This window comes from Mauremys mutica, chromosome 9 (genome assembly GCF_020497125.1).
Source record: "Mauremys mutica isolate MM-2020 ecotype Southern chromosome 9, ASM2049712v1, whole genome shotgun sequence".
Taxonomy (NCBI): domain Eukaryota; kingdom Metazoa; phylum Chordata; order Testudines; family Geoemydidae; genus Mauremys; species Mauremys mutica.
This window is the reverse complement of record NC_059080.1, coordinates 84,035,386-84,054,612: the sequence shown is the minus strand read 5'-3', so window position 1 is coordinate 84,054,612 and position 19,227 is coordinate 84,035,386. Positions and strand designations below refer to the sequence as shown.

The 19,227-nt window shown below is 42.0% G+C and overlaps 1 protein-coding gene across 8 annotated transcripts in view; it reads left to right on the top strand.

Moving 5' to 3' along the window:
* The window catches only part of KPNA4 (karyopherin subunit alpha 4), a 103,364-nt gene that overhangs the window by 9,944 nt on the left and 74,193 nt on the right, over positions 1 to 19,227 (top strand). For 2 of the 8 annotated variants that reach the window (XM_045030504.1, XM_045030497.1), the window contains exon 1: positions 7,617 to 7,745. The exons of 2 other annotated variants lie outside the window; for them this stretch is intronic. The gene's annotated coding sequence lies outside the window, so the exon portion shown is untranslated. Of the gene's footprint in view, positions 1 to 3,579; positions 3,598 to 7,616; positions 7,746 to 9,314; positions 9,503 to 19,227 lie in introns of those variants that run through there. 4 more of the 8 variants (XM_045030500.1, XM_045030506.1, XM_045030501.1 and 1 more) reach the window with 4 other exon arrangements.

The following is a 19,227-nucleotide window of genomic DNA, read 5'->3' as shown; positions in this document are numbered from 1 at the left end:
AAATCTGCCATAGAACTAACAAGATCTAATTTTTTAATGCAGATAACTAATTGCCCAGCCATTGAAAAATGTTGTGATTTTTCTCTATATATTTTATTACAGCATATATTTGTTATATACATACACTCACTAAAGATATAAAATGCCACCTGATCATAGAATCTCCCATTCACACTTTATTGGAATACATAGCAGGAATCCTTACTGAAGACATAAATAACATAATAAAGAACACAAGCACAGTCAAGTATCTTTTTCTTATGTACTTTTACCTTTGGGGATTCCAGTAAGGGAATGTTAACAATTTGATAACTGGAGCAAAGTAAAGCTTGATTTTTTTCATTGAATCCATAATCCTCCATGGCCAAACCAGTTAAAAATTCAAGATAGATACTCAATTAAAACAATAATAGTTGAAATCAGCCTTAGAAGTAAACATAATTTACTTCTAAGGCTAAAAAAAGTAATGGTGCCTGTGACAGATTTAATTTATGCTAGACATTTTACATGGGTAACTTGCCTTGTCAGCAGGGAGAAGAGGCATAATGAGATTATTATTCCTATATTTCCAGCAGTAACCCCAGCCCATTTATAGTTTAAATAACGTTACATTCCCAGCCCTTTTGAGCAATCTGCAACCCTGTCGGAGGAAAGGAAGGATAGCCCAGTGATTAAGGTGCTTGCTTTGGACCCAGGAGAGGTGGGTTTCATTTCCCTGTTTCTACCATAGGCTTCTCAGACCAAGAGCAAGTCACTTTGGGCATGGCTACACTTGCAGATGTAGAGCACTGTGAGTTAAACCCGCCTTCGGAGAGTGCAGTAGGGAAAGTGCTGAAGTCTGTCCACACTGACAGCTGCTTGCACACTGGCGTGGCCACATTTGTGGCACTTGCAGCAGCATTGGGAGGGGTGCATTATGGGCAGCTATCCCAGCATGCAAGTGACTGCAACGTGCTTTTCAAATGGGGTGCAGTGTGACAGGGAGTGTGTTGTGTGCATGTGGGAGGAGAGAGAGTGGGTTTTTGGGGCATGTCAGCATGCTGTAAATTCAGACAGCAGCAGACCCCCCACCACTCCCCTGCCTCTCTCCCACACACACAGCATTCCACACTAATCTGTCTCGGAGCAGATAATCAGCCGGCTGTCTGAAACGGAGCTTTCAAATGGCATATCCACATTCCTACAGCAAGTTCAAAACAATGAGAAGAGTGGCTACTTGACTTAAGGGGATTATGGGATGTTTCCGGAGGTCAATCAGAGTGCAGTGATGCAACACCTCATCCACACTGATACTGCGGTGCTCCAGCGCGGGTGCAGCAAACATTATTCCACTCGCCGAGGTGGAGTACCAGCAGTGCTGTAGCCACTCTAAGTGCCTTGCCAGTGTGGACAGGGAGTAAGCTAGTGCGCCCAGGGCTGCTTTAATGCACTGTAACTCACATATGTAGCCAAACCCTTAGTCTCTTTGTGCTTTTGTTCCCCACTGATAAAATGTACTTCCCTACAGCCCCTTCTGAGAAAGCTACTGCCAATTTCAATGTGCCTGTTTTCCCCAGTGGCAAAATTTATGCACTAAGTAATTCATGTGTAAAAGATTATTTCAGTTCTTCCTACATGTAAGTTACCATGAAAACAGGTAGAACTACAGGACCTTTGGAATATCAGATTTCACAAGTGCTAAGCAAGAAGGAAAGCATCCAGCAATAACATGTTGACTCATTCAAAAAATATTCAAGAAAAGTCACCAAGGTAAACAGAAGAGGGTTTCTTAACAGAACTTTCTATTAAAACTTATACTAATGATAGTGGGCCAGATCCTGAGTCATGCTGAACATTTGCATTTCTACACGCAGAGACTTGCAAGTATTCAGGCCCTTTCAGGGTCTGGCCCAGTCCTTTTAAGTGCCATGTCAGGTTCTGATCCAATCATGCTGAGAAATGAGAAGTAGAAGCATTCTTTTTTCTAATGTGATCCCAATAAATGTTAAATAGAGAAAGAATGTAACATTCTAGATGGAGAGCTTTATAAGTATTTGTAAGTGCATTTGACATACGTTTAATTCTCCCATTATATAAACTATTGGCATTTACCTTAATCTAATTACATGTTGATTTTATAAACCTTAATCTAGTTCAGTAGACTGAGGATCTCCTCAGGGACATTTGCTCCTACTGACATTGCTTTTAATAAGTGCACTGATTAGGGTGACCAGACATCAAGTGTGAAAAATCGGGACAGGAATTGGAGGGTAATAGGAGCCTATATAAGACAAAGCCCCAAATATCGGGACTGTCCTTATAAAATCGGGACATCTGGTCACCCTAGCACTGATTTCTCTAATTAGACAAAATGACACACTGAAACTGATTTGAGGAAAATGTCTTCCTTAAAGCTGTAGTCAAAGAATAAGAAATTATCTGTGATTCTCATCACTTGATAGTCTGCAACATAAGTAATTATTTTTTGTTTTTTCTATGCTGTACAATACTTAAAGGAACCTAGGGAGGGCCAGGTCAGAAAATGCTGCCAACCCAGACATTTCAGGGTACTGTATTCCTAGAGTGTCCCGCTCCACCAGGGATAGACTGTAATGCGGGAGGGATACTGCTGGCGCCCCTGTACCATGTGACTTGGAGCTTGAACAGCATCATACTAAGATTACTGTGAAAATAATACACTAATTCTCTATGGAGTTTAAGTTTTCTGTCCCTGTATCACAGGCCATTACAAGCTCCTCTTCATTTTTTTAACAGTAGACTTCTTTCACAGCCATCCACTTCTGTTCTGGTCCCAGTGCCTACCTTCCTCATTTGTGGAAATTTCAAAGGAGCCCTCCTGCTGAAATCAATGTCCAAAGATTATTGTTTGGTTCTCACTAGAGAACATTTTTGTTTCTTTGTGTCAGTGATTGTCTTTTGATTTCAAGTTCACAAAAGCAGATTAGTACTATGAACATTTTATTTATAGTTAAATTTCATGCTTGATTACACTTACAACATTTTATTAAATCCCAAATGATCCTTTAAAAACTCCTGATTCAACAAACTATTTATAAAACTAGTCCAAAAATTCAACTTTAAAGTATTATAGCCTTGATCTGGCATTCTCTGCAGACTAAAAACTCCCAGGATTCTGTGGACCCAATCCTGCTTCTAATTAACTCAAATGGAGTTTTGCCATTCATTTAGTGGAAGCAGGATCAGACCCTATGTAGGGAGGCAGTGTGGTTCCCCGGTGTTCCAGAGAGGGACGAGCTGGGCCGGACATGAGAGTGGGCGGAGCCAGAACACTCCAAGCCTGCCCCCCAGAGGGTCAGATGCCGGACAGGAAGTATAAGAGCTCAAACCCAGAGCTCACTTGGGAGGCAGCCGCTGGAGAGGCCAGACACCTCTGGCCCAGCTCCCCCTAGGGAGACTCCAGCAACGGACCTGGAGACTGGCCTGACTGGCTGACACTTGATGTGGGCCAGCGTGTGGGAGAGTTGCCACGCCTACCCCTCACCAGCTACTCAGAAGAGGCGCTGAGCCTACCCCTCACCAGCTACCCCAAAGCTCCAGTGGTGATCGACCCCCCCTGAGGACACCACCTCAACTCAGGTACCTCCAGAAGGGGAGTTAGGAAGTAGCCGCGTGGCAGCTGATCCGAGTCTGGCTACAAAACAGCCGGAACCCATGTCAGTGTGTTCCGGCCAGGATCCCCACTGACACAGCAGCAGGCCTGTGGCTGCTGCTAGGGCCCCGGGCTGGGACGCAGTGGAGTGGGAGGGCCTGCGCCCCCCCTGCCACCCAATGTGTGGGTGGCAGTCTCCCCCTCTCCCAGGCCGCTTGGAGCCTGAAGCCTGGGTGTGCTACTTACCTGTGGTTGCTCAGCCCCTGCCTGAGGGCCTGAGCCTTGGACTCTTTGCTGCCCCGCCCTGACCCAGGGCCTGGGCTTGTTATCTGTTAATTGTTACCTGTGTGTACTCAGCCCCCTGCCGGACAGCTTGAGCCAGGACTCCTGCGGCCCGACTGATTCCCCAAGGGGCCATGCAAGGACTAAAGGAGGCAGTGTGGTTCCCCACTGCCCCAGAGAGGGACGAACCCTCTCTACACCTTATATATGAGAGGCAATAGGTGTAGGCCAACATTTTCAAAAGTGGCCACTGATTTTGGTTGCTCATTGTGAGACACCTCTGGATTGTTTCTCCTTGCACATAAACCATTTTTACACCAATGTGCATTCATTGATTTCAATGGAGTTACACATATGGTTGATGTATATCTGTGTAAGTTAGAAGAGAATCATGTCATTAGGTGTTTCAGTGGCCTGAACTAGTGGCCCCTGTTGAAAATGTTGGTCCTAGCACCTAATGCAGTGGTGGTTCCCTAAACTTATGAAACAATGACAAAACCCAACCTCTAAATTTGAGTGCCTAGAATTAAAACACACTATGCATCAATCCAAATGTACTGGGGCACCTAAAAATGGGCATTCAAAACCTTTCACATACAACTTGAGATGCTTTCAACTTCTGCTTCTGAAAATGGAACACTGTATGTTCTTTCTAACAAGTATGATTTGTTATACTTGGCATTTGTTGAGGAATATTGCAGCAACTTCACTGATTCCAACAGAAGGAAAGGTAATCTGCCTACAATATTTGTGTTCGACTGTTTATGGACAATCATGCCTTAATCAATACTTTTCAGTTATATTTTTATCTAGGGCACATAAATTAAATACTAAAAAATGTTAGTCTCCCAAGGTTTTCATTTTGATTTATCGTTCTGGGAAGCCGTGTTTGTATTGAGGGCTGCAGTCAATTCACACAAGAGCCTATCATGTGATACTGATGTAAGTCATACACATTTTAAAAAATGACATTTTGCCTATACTTAACTATTGTATTTGAAATTAATCTCTCAGCTCATAATTTTGTACTTCTGTAGCATTCAAGGTCTCAGAGTGGTTTACAACCAATAATTAAACCTTACAACCCCCCCGGGTTGAAGGTAACCCTTATATAAATACTACAGTGTTCTACACTATAGTAACCACTAACACCCCTTCCTCCAGCCCCTCCCAATTCTGAAGTATCAGTATTGTAAAATGCAGTCTCCAAATTATTACTGTAGTATACTACAGACTTTCTTTAATAAGGGATTATTATGCCCATTTTACAAATAATCCATCTGTGTTTCAGCTTCTTTAAGTGACTTGTCTGAGGTCATAAGATCAGTTGGGGCGCTCAAATAGAAGCCAGATAATCCATCTCCCTGCCCCCTTCTTCAGCCACTAAACATATTCTCTCTCACTAAAGTTGGCAACCTGTTCAACAAAATGGGCAGAAATCAGGCAAAAATGCTCAAAGGAGTGAGTCTTGCCCCTTCCTCTGTGACCACAAAGGCACAAAATACCTTAACTGTGCTGGGGTGGTTCTAGTACTCAGATGAAACCTAATTTCCTGAAGCTTGCACAAGGGGTGCATTCATCCTACCTGCCACTAGTCCCACCAGTTTAACTTAAATTGTTTTTTAAATCAATTCAGTTAAACCAATACAAACCCTGTGTGGACATTTTTATTTTTGTTCAGAGTGGCTTATTTTGAGCTAGTTTAAATTTTCTCACTTGCCACTTTCTCATCTAGACAAGACGTAAGAACAGAATCAAACTCCTTGACTTTATTTTGATTAATAATAAAGGTAATAATTGGAGATATACCAATCTTCTAGAGCTGGAAGGGACCTTGAAAGGTCACTGAGTCTAGCCCGCTGCCTTCACTAACAGAACCAATTTTTGCCCCAGATCTCTAAGTGGCCCCCTCAAAGATTGAACTCACAATGCTGGGTTTAGCAGGCCAATGCTCAAACCACTGAGCTCTCTCTCCCCCCTTCCAATAATAATGCTCAATTAATACTGATATTTCCTCCATCATTCACCTATACTTTCGCTGCATTCCCTGAGCTTGATTCTCCTCTTGATTCTCCACTAATTCTCACAGTGTAAATATGGAGTGACTCTACTGGAGTCTGTGGAATTACTGGAGTGCAAAAGTGGTATACTTAAGAGCAGAATCAGGTCATGTATTTCTGTTCATCAGCTACCTACTTAGAAATACACATCTGCAATGACTTTCCCTTAGAACATTGCCCTGTAGCCATTAACTTTTTGCATTACAGTCTAATGAAACTATGATGTTAGAATTTAAGGAGAACTCTGACAAATGGAATTAAAACTATACATGAACTGCAGATATGTCACATTATTTGCCTACTATGGTTAAGCATAACCTTAATTAGAAATCTGTCACCTGCAGTTTCTCTATGTTTATTCAGCCATACAGACAACAATAATGACCTGAAGAACCAAGAAGCGTAGTAAAAAGAACGAAGAGTACTTGTGGCACCTTAGAGAGTAACAAATTTATGCATGCATCCAATGAAGTGGGTTTTACCCCACGAAAGCTTATGCTCAAATAAATTTGTTAGTCTCTAAGGTGCCACAAGTATTCCTCCTTGTTTTTGCTGATACAGACTAACATGGCTACCACTCTGGAAGAAAAAGAGTATGATTGCTCTCACCGCCTAGTGAATCACCACACCTCTCTGTGGATTTCCAGGGACAAGGACAATTGAGACCATTATTGCCAGTAGGCTACAGTTGCAGCAGAACAGTTCTACTGTGACTCCCTGGCTTATGAGAGAGGATTCCTTTGTCTTTCAGTACTACTCAGGCTGGCAGACCAACCTCTCTCTATGCAGCACCATTTTTTCATGGTTTTCAATCTCTAAGCAATCTTTTTCTTAGGTTTATTTTGTTCTGGTTCCGATGAGGTCCTCCTCCCCCTGAGCCAATATCAGTAGAAGAGACTGAATAAAAAAAAAAACCTAGCTTCTACCTTCCTGTTAACGGTATCTTAATTTTTTAAATAAGAAAAGATTAACGTTGTCCCTTCAGTTGACATCAAGCAGGGGCGGCTCCAGGCCCCAGCACGCCAAGCGCGTGCTTGGGGCGGCATGCCGCGGGGGGTGCTCTGCCGGTCGCCGGGAGGGCGGCAGGCAACCAGCCTTCGGCGGCATGCCTGCAGAGGGTCCGCTGGTCCCGCGGCTCCAGTGGACCTCCCCACAGGTGTGCCTGTGGAGGGTCCGCTGGTCCTGCGGCTTTGATGGAGCCGTGGGACCAGCGGACTCTCTGCAGGCATGCCTGCGGAAGGTCCACCGGAGCTGCGGGACCGGCAACCGGCAGAGCGCCCCCCGCGGCATGCCGCCATGCTTGGGGCAGCGAAATGTCTAGAGCCGCCCCAGACATCAAGTAAAACACAATGCCACCGTTTTGATTTTGACACAACTCCTGTAAATCTGCACTGAAATGTTTGCTCTCTTTTTGCACCAATAAGTAATCACCTTGAAAATAAATCATAATAGGGAGGGTCCACTGTCAGTTAGGAGAAAAATTAAAGCTAGAGATAGAAGAATGAAAATTGTTCTAAGTACAACAAATGTTATACACTGCCTCACATTTTATTTCCTTTTTTAATTGACTCTAAGTTGTATATACAGTTTGTAATTTCACCTCTTCTTCCTTTTCCCAACCATCGGAAATAACACTTCCCAATTTATTATGATGCAGCGATGATGTCAACATATATAAAAGCATTCAACAACACAAACAAGCAGCACTTTGAAAAGTTCTCTCCACCACACCTTGAGTATCTGTTGATTTGAATGTTGGGCAGATGAATATTCTGGGCTGAGAACCTTATCAGGTGAGAGAGAAACTACAGTAAGGAAACAGACAGAAGATGGAGTATGGAGGTGGCATGGGGAAAGAATATATTGTAGGAAAATAGTAAGAAAAGGGAAAGTTACAATATCAAAATAGGGAAGGAATGACCAGTAAGAGGATAATGAAAGGACTGATATAGAATAAGGGACTTGGATTAGAATTGCTGGAGGAAGAAAGCACAAGGAAATTGAGGGGGTTGAAGAAAGAAGTAGAAGGAACCTCTAGGAGTTCCACTCCAGTGTATGGCAGTAATCCATGTAGTAGAAAATGAGGCCCTGAATTTAATCTTTCTTAATGTAGTTCACAGGAACAGAGTGGATAGTTGTTTGTTTCCAGCTTTTTGACATGACATTCTAGCTGGATTTTTTTTTTGTTAACTGTTCAATAAGAGATTTGGTCAAATTCATCTTTTAAATGTAAAAAAAAAAAAGGCTTTTGATTGGGGAAAATGATAACATCACATTTCTGTCAGTGACTATATGCATGTAACTTTGTCATTTGCACTGCAAGCTTTTCGTTTTAGTAAACCTTACTGTTAAATGTAAGAGTTTGCTGGTACAGACATTCTCACATATGGAACTATATACATACATGAAGAAAATTACTCATGTATGTTAGCAGGATTGGATTTCAAATAGCAAAGTGCAACATTAGCAGACAGGTACTGTACAAAATATAGGAACAGAGTAAATTCTTGCAGGAACTTTAAACAACGATTTTTACAAATAGGCTTCATTTTATTCAGTGAATGCAGCAAGGTGTATGTAAATAAAAATGGCATTGCTGAAAGAAAAATAGTGCTGTAGAAATCACTACTGCTCCATGGAGAGCAATTTTGAAGCCATACATATTTTTAAAATATATCATATAGCACTACTGAACTAGATACATAAGGATAGTTAAGCACTGGAACAGACTTCCAAGGGAGGTTGTGGCATCCCCATCATTAGAGGTTTACAAGAACAGGGCTAAGATATCTTCTTGAAGTTCCTTCCAGCCCTACATTTATATAATTATGATTATTATTATTCTATGTAGTGGGAGCCATTTGAGTTTGGAAGTTAGGATCGTCTCCCTGGATAGAAAGGGCCAGGGTGGGCTTATCTGTTTGTTTGAAATAGGGTGACCAGACAGCAAATGTGAAAAATTGGGACAGGGGGTAGGGAGTAATAGGAGCCTATATAAGAAAAAGACCCCAAAATAGGGACTGTCCCTATAAAATCAGGACATCTGGTCACCCTAGTTTGAAATAGTCCAAGATAACGATTGTCTGTGTGGCAGGATAGACTAGGCCCAGAGGCCCCCTTCTGGAAGCCTCAAGATCCTGATACACCCATCCCAGGAAAAGAATACGGGAGCTAAGTTCTCCAAGCAACCTAGAGAGGATGTGTGGGAAGCAGCCAATCAGGAGGGGAGGCTGCAAGGGAAGCAGCCAATCAAATGCTGTAGGGAGCAGCCAATCAGTGCCCAGTATGGCCTTATAAAAAGGAGCTGCAGCACTAGCAACAGTCAGTTTCTTGCTGGAGCCAAAGGAGGTCCCTGGCTGGATGAAGGGAATTGCAGCATAGACAGCTCAGTGCTGGCAGGGACCAGGGGAGCAAGGAAGAGCTCCTGGCTGGCTGGCTGTTAGGCCTAACATAAAAGACCCCTGAGGTAGGGGTGAAGCTTTAGTGAAGGCTGGGCCTGTGAGGATATGGCCCAGGGAACTGAAAGCAGTTTTGTTACATGGATGTGGAGGTGTGTGGCTGCAATTCTTAGGGTCCTTGGATGGGGACCTGGAGTAGCGGGTGGGCCTAAGTCTTCCCCCACTTCCCACCCCTGTAGCCCACTGGGCAAGTGGTCTACAATTGTACAATGTAAACCCCAGAAGGAGATCTGAACTACTTAGTGGCCCAGCTGGAGAGCTCAGTCAGATGGAAATCTATATTGCCTAATGGGAGATGTAGTCCATATATATAACCCATATAGAAGACATTGGCCCAAACTACAACTTCCATAAGGTAATGTGCCATGATAAAGAAATGTTTTGTTGAACTGATTGAAAATGAAAGGTTTTGGGTCAGTTCATAAAATGAAATATTATGATTCAGGTTAAACTGATCTGAAATGAAATATTTCATATTTTGGATTTTCTGTCTAGAAAACTAAAATGAAATATTTAAATTTTCCTGATGAAAAAGTCAAAATTATGGTGATGTAGAAAGTGAATTTTCCATTGAAATAATTTTCCAATGGAAAATTCCCAACCAATTCTACCTGCTAATGCTCTAGTCAGTTATCATTACAGGTGGGAGGATTTTGTTTGTTTTTTGTTCTGGTTGATCCAGACTTTAGAGTTCTGGATTCTAGTCCTGGTTCTGTCAGAGACTTTCTATATGACCTTTAAGTATAACTTTTCAAAAAGTGTACACTTGTTTCAGTTTTTGAATGACATACTTGAGATACCTTAACCAAAAGTTCCTCTCTAAAATTAGTCTGTTTATAATTAAGCTAAATGTTCTGTTTAGACAGGCCATTAAAGTGCGAACAAGCCTATGACATGAGGTCCTGGCTATCTCACTTTACCTGACTGACATTTAAGGTGCTCAAGAGATAGTATACTCCACCCCAGGCCCACTGTTTTAAACATCTACAGCTGAGAAGTTCTCGCCCTAAATATAGAAATGCCGCATTTGAATCTGACAAATGAACAACTGCCTTTGTGAGTATCATTGCCACCAACAACAGGGAAGTCAAGACTTTTTAAAAAATGTCTAATGGAGAAAACATGCAGAAAACCAAAAACTCTTTGGCTTCACTATTCAGGATAGAGGCAAAAAAGGGCACTTTGTTTTGTTTCCTGCTTTATAGTTTACCTTTAATCTTTACTCTGTATATTCATGTTCTGATAAGTACATTTTGCTTGTGCTGAGATCACTCAAATGAGAAACAAATAGAAACTAATTTTTTTAGATCTGTTTATTTTATTGTAATTTTGTATGGTAATGTGAAGATTTGCTGTGCTTTGTGTTTTGTTTTATTATATGTTGAATTTGGAATCAGTCACTAGTTTGGTTGGTACATATTATCTTTAGAAAGACAGGGTTGTATTGTAATTGGACACAGTATACATGTGACCGTGACCTGAAAGTGACATTTTAAAAAGTTCTTTTGACAAGTATTGTGAAACCTAAGTCATCAATAGGTTTTTTCCAACCAGTTCTTCCTGATTGAACTATAAAGGTACAAAGAACTTCGCTTGTAGCAACACAACCATTCTATCGTTTCACAAGCCCTGTAGACAATTTTTGCAAAAATTTCCTTTTGTTGCCACTCCCAGTTCAGCTTCACCAGCATGACCAATGCTGGGAGAGGGGCCAGTGTGGATAGGCTGCCAGCTGCTGTGCCACCTTTTTAAGCTGTGCCTAAAATGTCAGTGGGAACTGAGAACCTGTCTATAGTAAGGCTCCCAACTTTGTTTCCACCTGTGGAGCTAATATTCTGTTAACACTGTGAAACTTTTACAAAATTTCTTTTGCATAGACAAGGCCACAAAATGCCAGAGTAACTGAAGACAGTTGTAGGACCAAATTCTTGGTCAGCTATAATCAGGCCCTACTCAGGCAGAACTCCCATTAGTTTCTTTAGGACTTTAGTCTGAGTCAGAATTAAGTACAAACTAGAGGCCAGATCATTTCCCCGTGTGGAAGTAATCACAGATGGGCCAGGAAATTGACTTTTCTTGTAGAATTTCTTCTAATTTTTGGGAGGGGTGGGGAAGGATGAACAATGGTTTATTCCATGTGAAGGAAGACGCAGGTCCAGCAGCCTCCAAATATCAGGAATTCACTGAGAAGTCCTGTATCTCTGCACCACCTCTCAGCCTCCTGCAGCTTTCCCTGTATGTGGTTCTGTTTGAAGCTGCACTGTCAAGGATTCCCTTACCAATACTTGCACATGGTCTCTCACCATTCAAAAAGGGTCCTCAGTGCAGAGGAGGTTCCAGTCCACACTATATTAATACAGCTTTTGGCTGCATTAACTTTCCTCTTGGTTGTCTGCCAGCTTTTGTTCATGGGGCTTCTATTCATAATCCAACAGAAATTCCAGGGAAGGTAAGTGTGCCCTCTTGGGGTGAATTCTCCTCAAGGGGGCTTTGTTGGTACAGGGAGGTGTAATTTACAACTCCCTATACTAACACCAGATAATCTGCCCTATAACGTTTCCAAAAGTTTCTATTTTGTTCTTCTGTGTGGTTGGTCCTGTGTTCTCAGTGAATCCCTGGTAGGTGGGACCTGCTGAACCTTTGGTTTTTTCTACTCTGACTGAACGCTACTAACCAGGAGGGCAGAGAGATCTTTTGTACATATTTTAATAAAATCCCATTAAAATCTTTTGGGATATTCAAATATATATCACACCACACAAGAACACTGACTAAAGCTTTATCTACCCTTGCACTTTTGTCAGCAAAACTTTTGTTGGTCGGGGTGTGAAAAAACACCCCCCTGACCGACATAAGTTTCACCACCAATGCCAGTGTGGACAGTGCTATGTCAGTGGGAGATGCTCTCCCGCTGTCATATCCACCGCAGCTCATTAGGGGTAGTTTAAGTATACTGACAGGAGAGCTCTATCCCATCAGCATACAGTGGCTACATGGGAGACCTTACAGCTACCGCTGTACGGTCTGTAGTGTAGACATAGCCTAAGGTTATAGATAAATATCTTCTGGGTTGATTTACTGTATTATGAATACATACTGAAAGAACTAAGTACTGTGTTTATTTCTCAGGAGAATCCTTTCACATTATTCAAACTGGAGTGAGAATTCTCGTATCAAGGGTAGATTAATTTGAATAATGGGCCAGGAATAAAAAACAATGGGTGAATGTGCCTGAGGCTCCCACTTAAATTAATGGGAATTGTACACACATATGCAAGGTAGAATTTGGCTTACGGAACACTTCATTGTTAGTTACACTGGTAGTTTTCTCATTTTAAATGTTAGTCACTCTGAGTCTGATTCTATCACCCTGACTCATAATGAATAGTACTTTACTCTGCAAATAGTTCCAGTGACTTCAGTGGTGAGCAAAAGTATACTTTTTTTAGTAGCATAACTTTTCATGGCTCTGCTGAATTTGATTATTGTGTGTGATTCTGATCTCATAAAATTTTAAATTAGTAACCTCAAGTCAGTGAAGTTATACCTGTGTAAAACTGGTGTATTTGAGAACTTCGATTGTGTTCTCATCAAGCCAGAATGCAAAGGAAATTGGGCAAAGTTGCTTTTATATCACCTTGACACCTCCCAAATTCTGGGGCAGATGTTAGATCAGCCCATGAGGCTACTCTAACTTGCTCTACTGCTGTGGCTCCAGCATCTTGGAAACCACCAGACAGATTGCAGTGCACTCTAGCCACACTCCCTCTGTTTCCAAAACATGCCACCTGACTTTGCAACACCCTCTTGATTCCCACATGTCTATCCTATCCCAACTGTGCTCCTGGAATACCCCTCTTCCAGGAGCTGTAATGGAGTGACTGAGAGCGGTCAACCCTATGTCAAATGACCAGTTCTGTCATAAGGGACAGATAATAGGACAGAAAATATTATATTGCCTCTCTATAAATCCATGATATGCCCACATCTTGAATAGGGCGTGCAGATGTGGTCACCTCAAAAAAGTTGCATGGGAAGTCAGAAAAGAGAAACAAAAATGATTAGGGGTTTGGAACAGCTGCCATATGAGGAGAGAGTAATAACATTGGGACTTTTCAGCTTGGAAAAGAGCTGACTAAGGGGGGATATGATAGAGGTCTATAAAATCATGACAGGTGTGGAGAAAGTAGATCACTGTTGTTTACGCCTTCTCATAACACAAGAACTAGTGGTCACCAAATGAAATTAATAGGCAGCATGTTTAAAACAAACAAAAGGAAGTATTTCTAAACACAATGCACAGTCAACCTGTGGAACTCCTTGCCAAAGGTTGTTGTGAAGGCCAAGACTATAACAGGGTTCAAAAAAGAGCTAGATAAATTCATGGAGGATAGGTGTATCAATGGCTATTAGACAGGATGGGCAGGGATGGTATCCCTAGTCTCTATTTGTCAGAAGCCAGGAATGGGCGACAGGTGATGGATCACTTGATTACCTGTTCTGTTCATTCCCTCTGGGGCACCTGGCATTGGCCGCTGTCGGAAGACAGGATACTGGGCTAGATGGACCTTTGGTCTGACCCAGTATAGCCATTCTTATGTTCTTAAGAAAAGGGTAATAGTTCATATTTTATCAGATGAAAGAGCTTCTATAAATCCCTAACACTTGTGCTAGACTTTGTGATTGCCTGTAACTTTAAAAGGGACTTCCACATTAGGACAAATTTGAAAGAAAGAACACTTATGCAAAGTAGAAATTATTTTTCCTGTAGTTTAGAGTGTTACTGAAATTTGTGCACAAATAAGCATTTTTTCCCTTCCAAATTTTTTCTGCCTCAGCTTGAGGCTGTAGTGAAATCATAATCTGATGTGTATGACAATGTACTCTATTGCCAGAGAAATGTGCTATTGTGTGTGACGCTTTCAGTACTCTAGCTTCAGTGCAGAATCAGTAAGCAAGAGGGAAAAACTATAGCTTAATCTAGAGATGGGCTCAAATGATGTACAGTAGGGTTACTAGATTTCTACTGCATTAATTAGTCCAAAGGCACATAAACTAGCTCAAAAGTAGCCCACTCTGTTTATTGAAACAAAGTTTCCTTAACTCATTGGTCTGTACATCAAATAACAAATGAGAGCTTTCATTAAATTCATAGTACAAATGATATTCACTCTTTAAAAATCAAATCTGTTTAACAGACCGTAACCCTATCACTCTAGAAAAAGTAGAGATTTTAATAAGCTAAAGCAGTGCACTTAAGCTGGAGATGGAAGACTCAATTTGCTATCTATGAAGATGAAGATCATGTTGTGATCAAACATTTGTAAATTAAAAATAAAGCTTCAAAAAATATTAAAAAGGAGAAATAGAACTAAACATACTTGAAACAACTGTGTTTTTCATAAATTGTCATTTTTGGGTATTTGACTTGACTTAAAAACACAAACCCTTTGCTAAGGGGTAGGGGGAAGGAAAATAAAAATGGGTCAGACTGAATTTATCCCATCCTACTTAAGTATGTATTCCTTTATGTTCTGCTCTCATGTCAATACCAATAATACCATACCAATAATGAAGTTGCTCCAGCGTTAAAGAAATGTTTCCCATAGAGATTTGAGACATTAAAACAAACTTCACTTAACTTTCTTGATTTTCTATTTGAATAAAGACTGCTTCAAATATGTGCATTTTTACAACTCCAGAAGTTGCCCTAAAAGTAACTTGAAAGCAGTGGAGCTCTCCTTTAGAAAAAGTATAGATGTCCTATTCAGCATGTATCACATAATTTAGGCCTAACTTAATGTAGTTATTTGCTAACAGTTAGTCATTCCCCTGGTGACATCAATTCTTGCTTCCAAAGACCCATCCAAAAACCAGGAGTCTTCACTGGCATGTCATTCTATATAAACATTTCCCTTTGTCAGTAATAGTAACACTGGGTTTCAATATCAGACCCTTCTCCACTTCTGCTTTTTCCTTCCTTTAAGGCCTAATCTCCATCTGACTCTGATTCCAAAACAAGAAGTGTGTTTGCAGCAGGCTGAGGCCTGGCAGGAGCAGGAATACCACACACACTAAACTAGAACTACCTCACCCAACCAGCCAGAGCCTGGAGCTCTTTGACCACCATCACAAAAAAACAGAGTCTCTCTTCCCCATTCTCTACTCTTCAATACACACCCCTCACTTCTATTATTGAATGAAACAAGCAACTTCTACCTTCCCCACTGAAATAATAATGGGCAGTAAAGTAGCCCTAGAGAAGGAAAGTAATAAATGCACACTTTAATATTGCTCTTTTGGGAGCCTACGGTGAACACCATGTTAGTTGTGTCCCTTAAAGGGCTCTGTGATCAGTTCTTAGATTAGTGGGGAGTGGAAGAGAGGGTTTAGTGAGCTCAAGGGTAGGGAAGTTAAAGGCAAAGAGGAGGAGACCAAGAGGGGGAACTGGATGAGAGTCCAGCACTTTGCTTCAGAGGAGTATCCATGTTAGTCTGTATCCGCAAAAACAATGAGGAGTCCTTGTGGGACCTTAGAGAATAACAAATTTATTTGGGCATAAGCTTTCGTGGGCTATTACCCACTTCATCAGATGCATGGAGTGAAAAAAAGTAGGCAGGTATAAATTATACAGCACATGAAAAGATGAGTTGCCTTACCAAGTGGGAGGTCAGTGCTAATGAGGCCAATTCAGTCATGGTGGATGTAGTCCATTCCCAACAGTTGACAAAAAGCTGAGAGTATCAACAGAGGGAAGATTATTTTTTGTAGTGACCCAGCCACTCGTATTCTTTATTCAAGCCTAATTTGATGGTGTCAAGCTTTCAAATTAATTCCAGTTTTGTAGTTTCTTCTTGAAGTCTGTTTTTGAAGGGTTTTTGTTGTTGTTGTTGAGTGTCCAGGGAGAATGAAGTGCTCTCCTACTGGTTTTTGAATGTTACAATTCTTGATGTCTGATTTGCATCCATTTATTCTTTTGCATAGAAACTGTCCTGTTTGGCCAATGTACATGGCAGAGGGGCATTGCTGGCACATGATTGCATATATTACCTTGGTAGATGTGTAGGTGAACAAGCCCCTGAAGGTGTTAGGTCCTGTTAGGTGTTAGGTCCTAACCATCACAGTTAGGTCCTGTGATGGTTAGGTCCCTTGAATAGATATGCGGATAGAGTTGGCAACGGGGTTTGTTGCAGGGATTGGTTCCTGAGTTAGTGTTTCTGTTGTGTGGTGTAGTTGCTGGTGAGTATCTGCTTCAGCTTGGTGGGGCTGTCCATAAGCGAGGACTGGCCTGTCTCCTAAGGTCTGTGAGAGGTGAGGATTATCCTTCAGGATAGGTTGTAGATCCTTGATGCGCTGGAGAGGTTTTAGTTGGGGGCTGTAGGTGATGGCTAGTAGTGTTTTTGCTTTCTTCATTGGGCCTGTCCTGTAGTGGGTGACTTCTGGGTACCCTTCTGGCTCTATCAGTCTGTTTTTTCACTTCCCCAGGTGGGTATTGTAGTTTTAAGAACACTTGACAGAGATCCTGTAGGTGTTAGTCTCTGTCTGAGGGATTGAAGCAAATGCGGTTGTATCTTAGGGCTTGGCTGTAGACAATGGATTGTGTGATGTGGTCTGGATGAAAGCACTTTGCTGTACACAGGCAGCCTACTGAACCCCTGCAGAGCCCGGCAGATTGCACTGGAGCTGCACATGCATGCAGCAGTCACACTGTGCTCAGCACGCTGCAGGATCTCAGCATTGATGTGCCCATGCTGACCACAAAACCTTAGTAAGAGTTCTACCGCTCCATGCGCTGCTAGGGGGTGTCTGGATAAAGCAGCTTCAGTGGAGGCCTCGGCAAGAGACTGAGCCCATTACCCTCTCATGAATCCACTGAGTAGCTGTGCTGGAAAGAGCTCTTTGAGCAAGGCCATGACTCCAGCACTGAAACAGGGAGGTGTCATGTGTGCAGGGGGCAAGGGGCTGCTGCTCCCCAGCTCGGCCACAGCCTACTCTGTGCTCACAGCACCTTGGCAGCTGGGGTGCAGAGAGGCAATGGCTGAGTACCCACAAGTTGTGGGGGGCAGAGGGAGCAAAGCTCCTGGGAGGCCTCCCTTTCTGCCACCCACTGACCAGGGCAGGGAGACTCAGTCCTGGAGTCTCCAACAGGGGAATGGGCTCCCTGTGTGCCAGCCCCCTCCCATCATACGCATGGTGGGATGCAACCAGGAGCCGCTCTTACCCCCTCAGTCTGTGGCTGGGCCTGTGGGGCACTGAGCTCCCAGGCTCTGCGGCTCCAGGGTAGCTGGGGGACACAGCTGAGGCAGCCCAAAATGTAACAGCCTATAAGCAAACTAGCCCAAAATACCACAACCCATGACTTCTCAAAAAATACTGCAGCAGGCATTCCACAGACTTGGCAACATTGTTCTGATGATGAGCATCTTCAGCTCCTTTTAAAGTCAGTGGGAGATGAGAGCACTCAGCACCTATCAAAACAAAATAACAGCAAAACAAGGACACTGGACTTCAGAAAGGCAGATTTCAAACAACTCAGAGAAATAGTAGGCAAAGTCCCATGGAAAGACCAATTAGGAAGAAAAGAAGTCAAAGGGGCCTGGCAGTTCCTAAAAGATGTAATACTTTGAACATCTTCCACAGGCATTACTTTGGAATGAGCTGATCTTATAAATTTCCGCTGTAGATTTCCATTACTCTTCTCCATAAAGGATAGACATGATGCCATGTTAAAAAATCATATTTTTGTTTCAGTGCCAATCATCATGCTACTTTTTAAAATCTTTTCAAGTTTACACAAGTTGTTTGCTGCTTTTGATATTCTTCACTTGACATCTAGCATGTCATAACCAATGCACAGCTCCCTAAATAGGTAAAATGACTTACTATTAGTGTTTCTCTGTCTACTGTGATTTCTTTTAGGACATTGATAGAAGACAAAATATATGGCTCTTTGTTGATAAACAAACCAATTCCATTAAATGATGCGTTGAACTAAGCAGGACAATGTTACCAGCAAAAACAAGTTCATCCAACTGTACTTTATAATTTGTCCATAAAATTCCTCATTTGCCTTCTACAGTTACTTGCATCATGGCATAGTCAATGATCAGTGCAAACCCCAGTGGGGACGTAATACTCCAGTTGTGATTTCTCTTACACCAGTGTAAATCGGGAACAACTCCAATGAAGTTAAATGGGGTGATAGCATTAAGCCAGTGTCCATGAGATCAGAATTCAACCCAATACTCTTTTAAAAAAAAAACAACCAAAAAACAACCCCAAAACTTAGAAAGCATGGTAATGTATTAGAACAGGACTTCATGGTAGACCTCAATCTGCACAGTGATGTGGGAGATATGGGTTTGGTTTCCAATCAGAGGACTAGATCCTCCGCTGGTGTAAATCAGCAATGCTCCATAGAAGTCAAAGTAGTGCGACTCCATTATGCCATCTGAGGATCTGGCATACAGTGTTTTACTCCCTGTGAAGGCAGACTTTGGGGAATGTTATATGCAGTAAGCGAGGGAGTACCTTGCATTACTTTATAGCTAATTATGGAGTGGTATTAATAGACAGTTTCCCTTTTCAATCTAGTGCATTGTTGATAGAAAAATGTTGGCCACGAGTTCAGGGATACAAAAAGAAGAGAAATCTTGGAAAACAAAATCCTTAGGGACTCAATATGAAGGGAGGGAGTTGGGAGGGAAGCCTGGTTTCAGCAACAAAACTAAACTGATGCAGTGACATCAATAGACCTTTGGCTTTATCAGTATCTTGAGTATGTATTGAAGCAATGTTCAAGAACATCTTTCAGTGA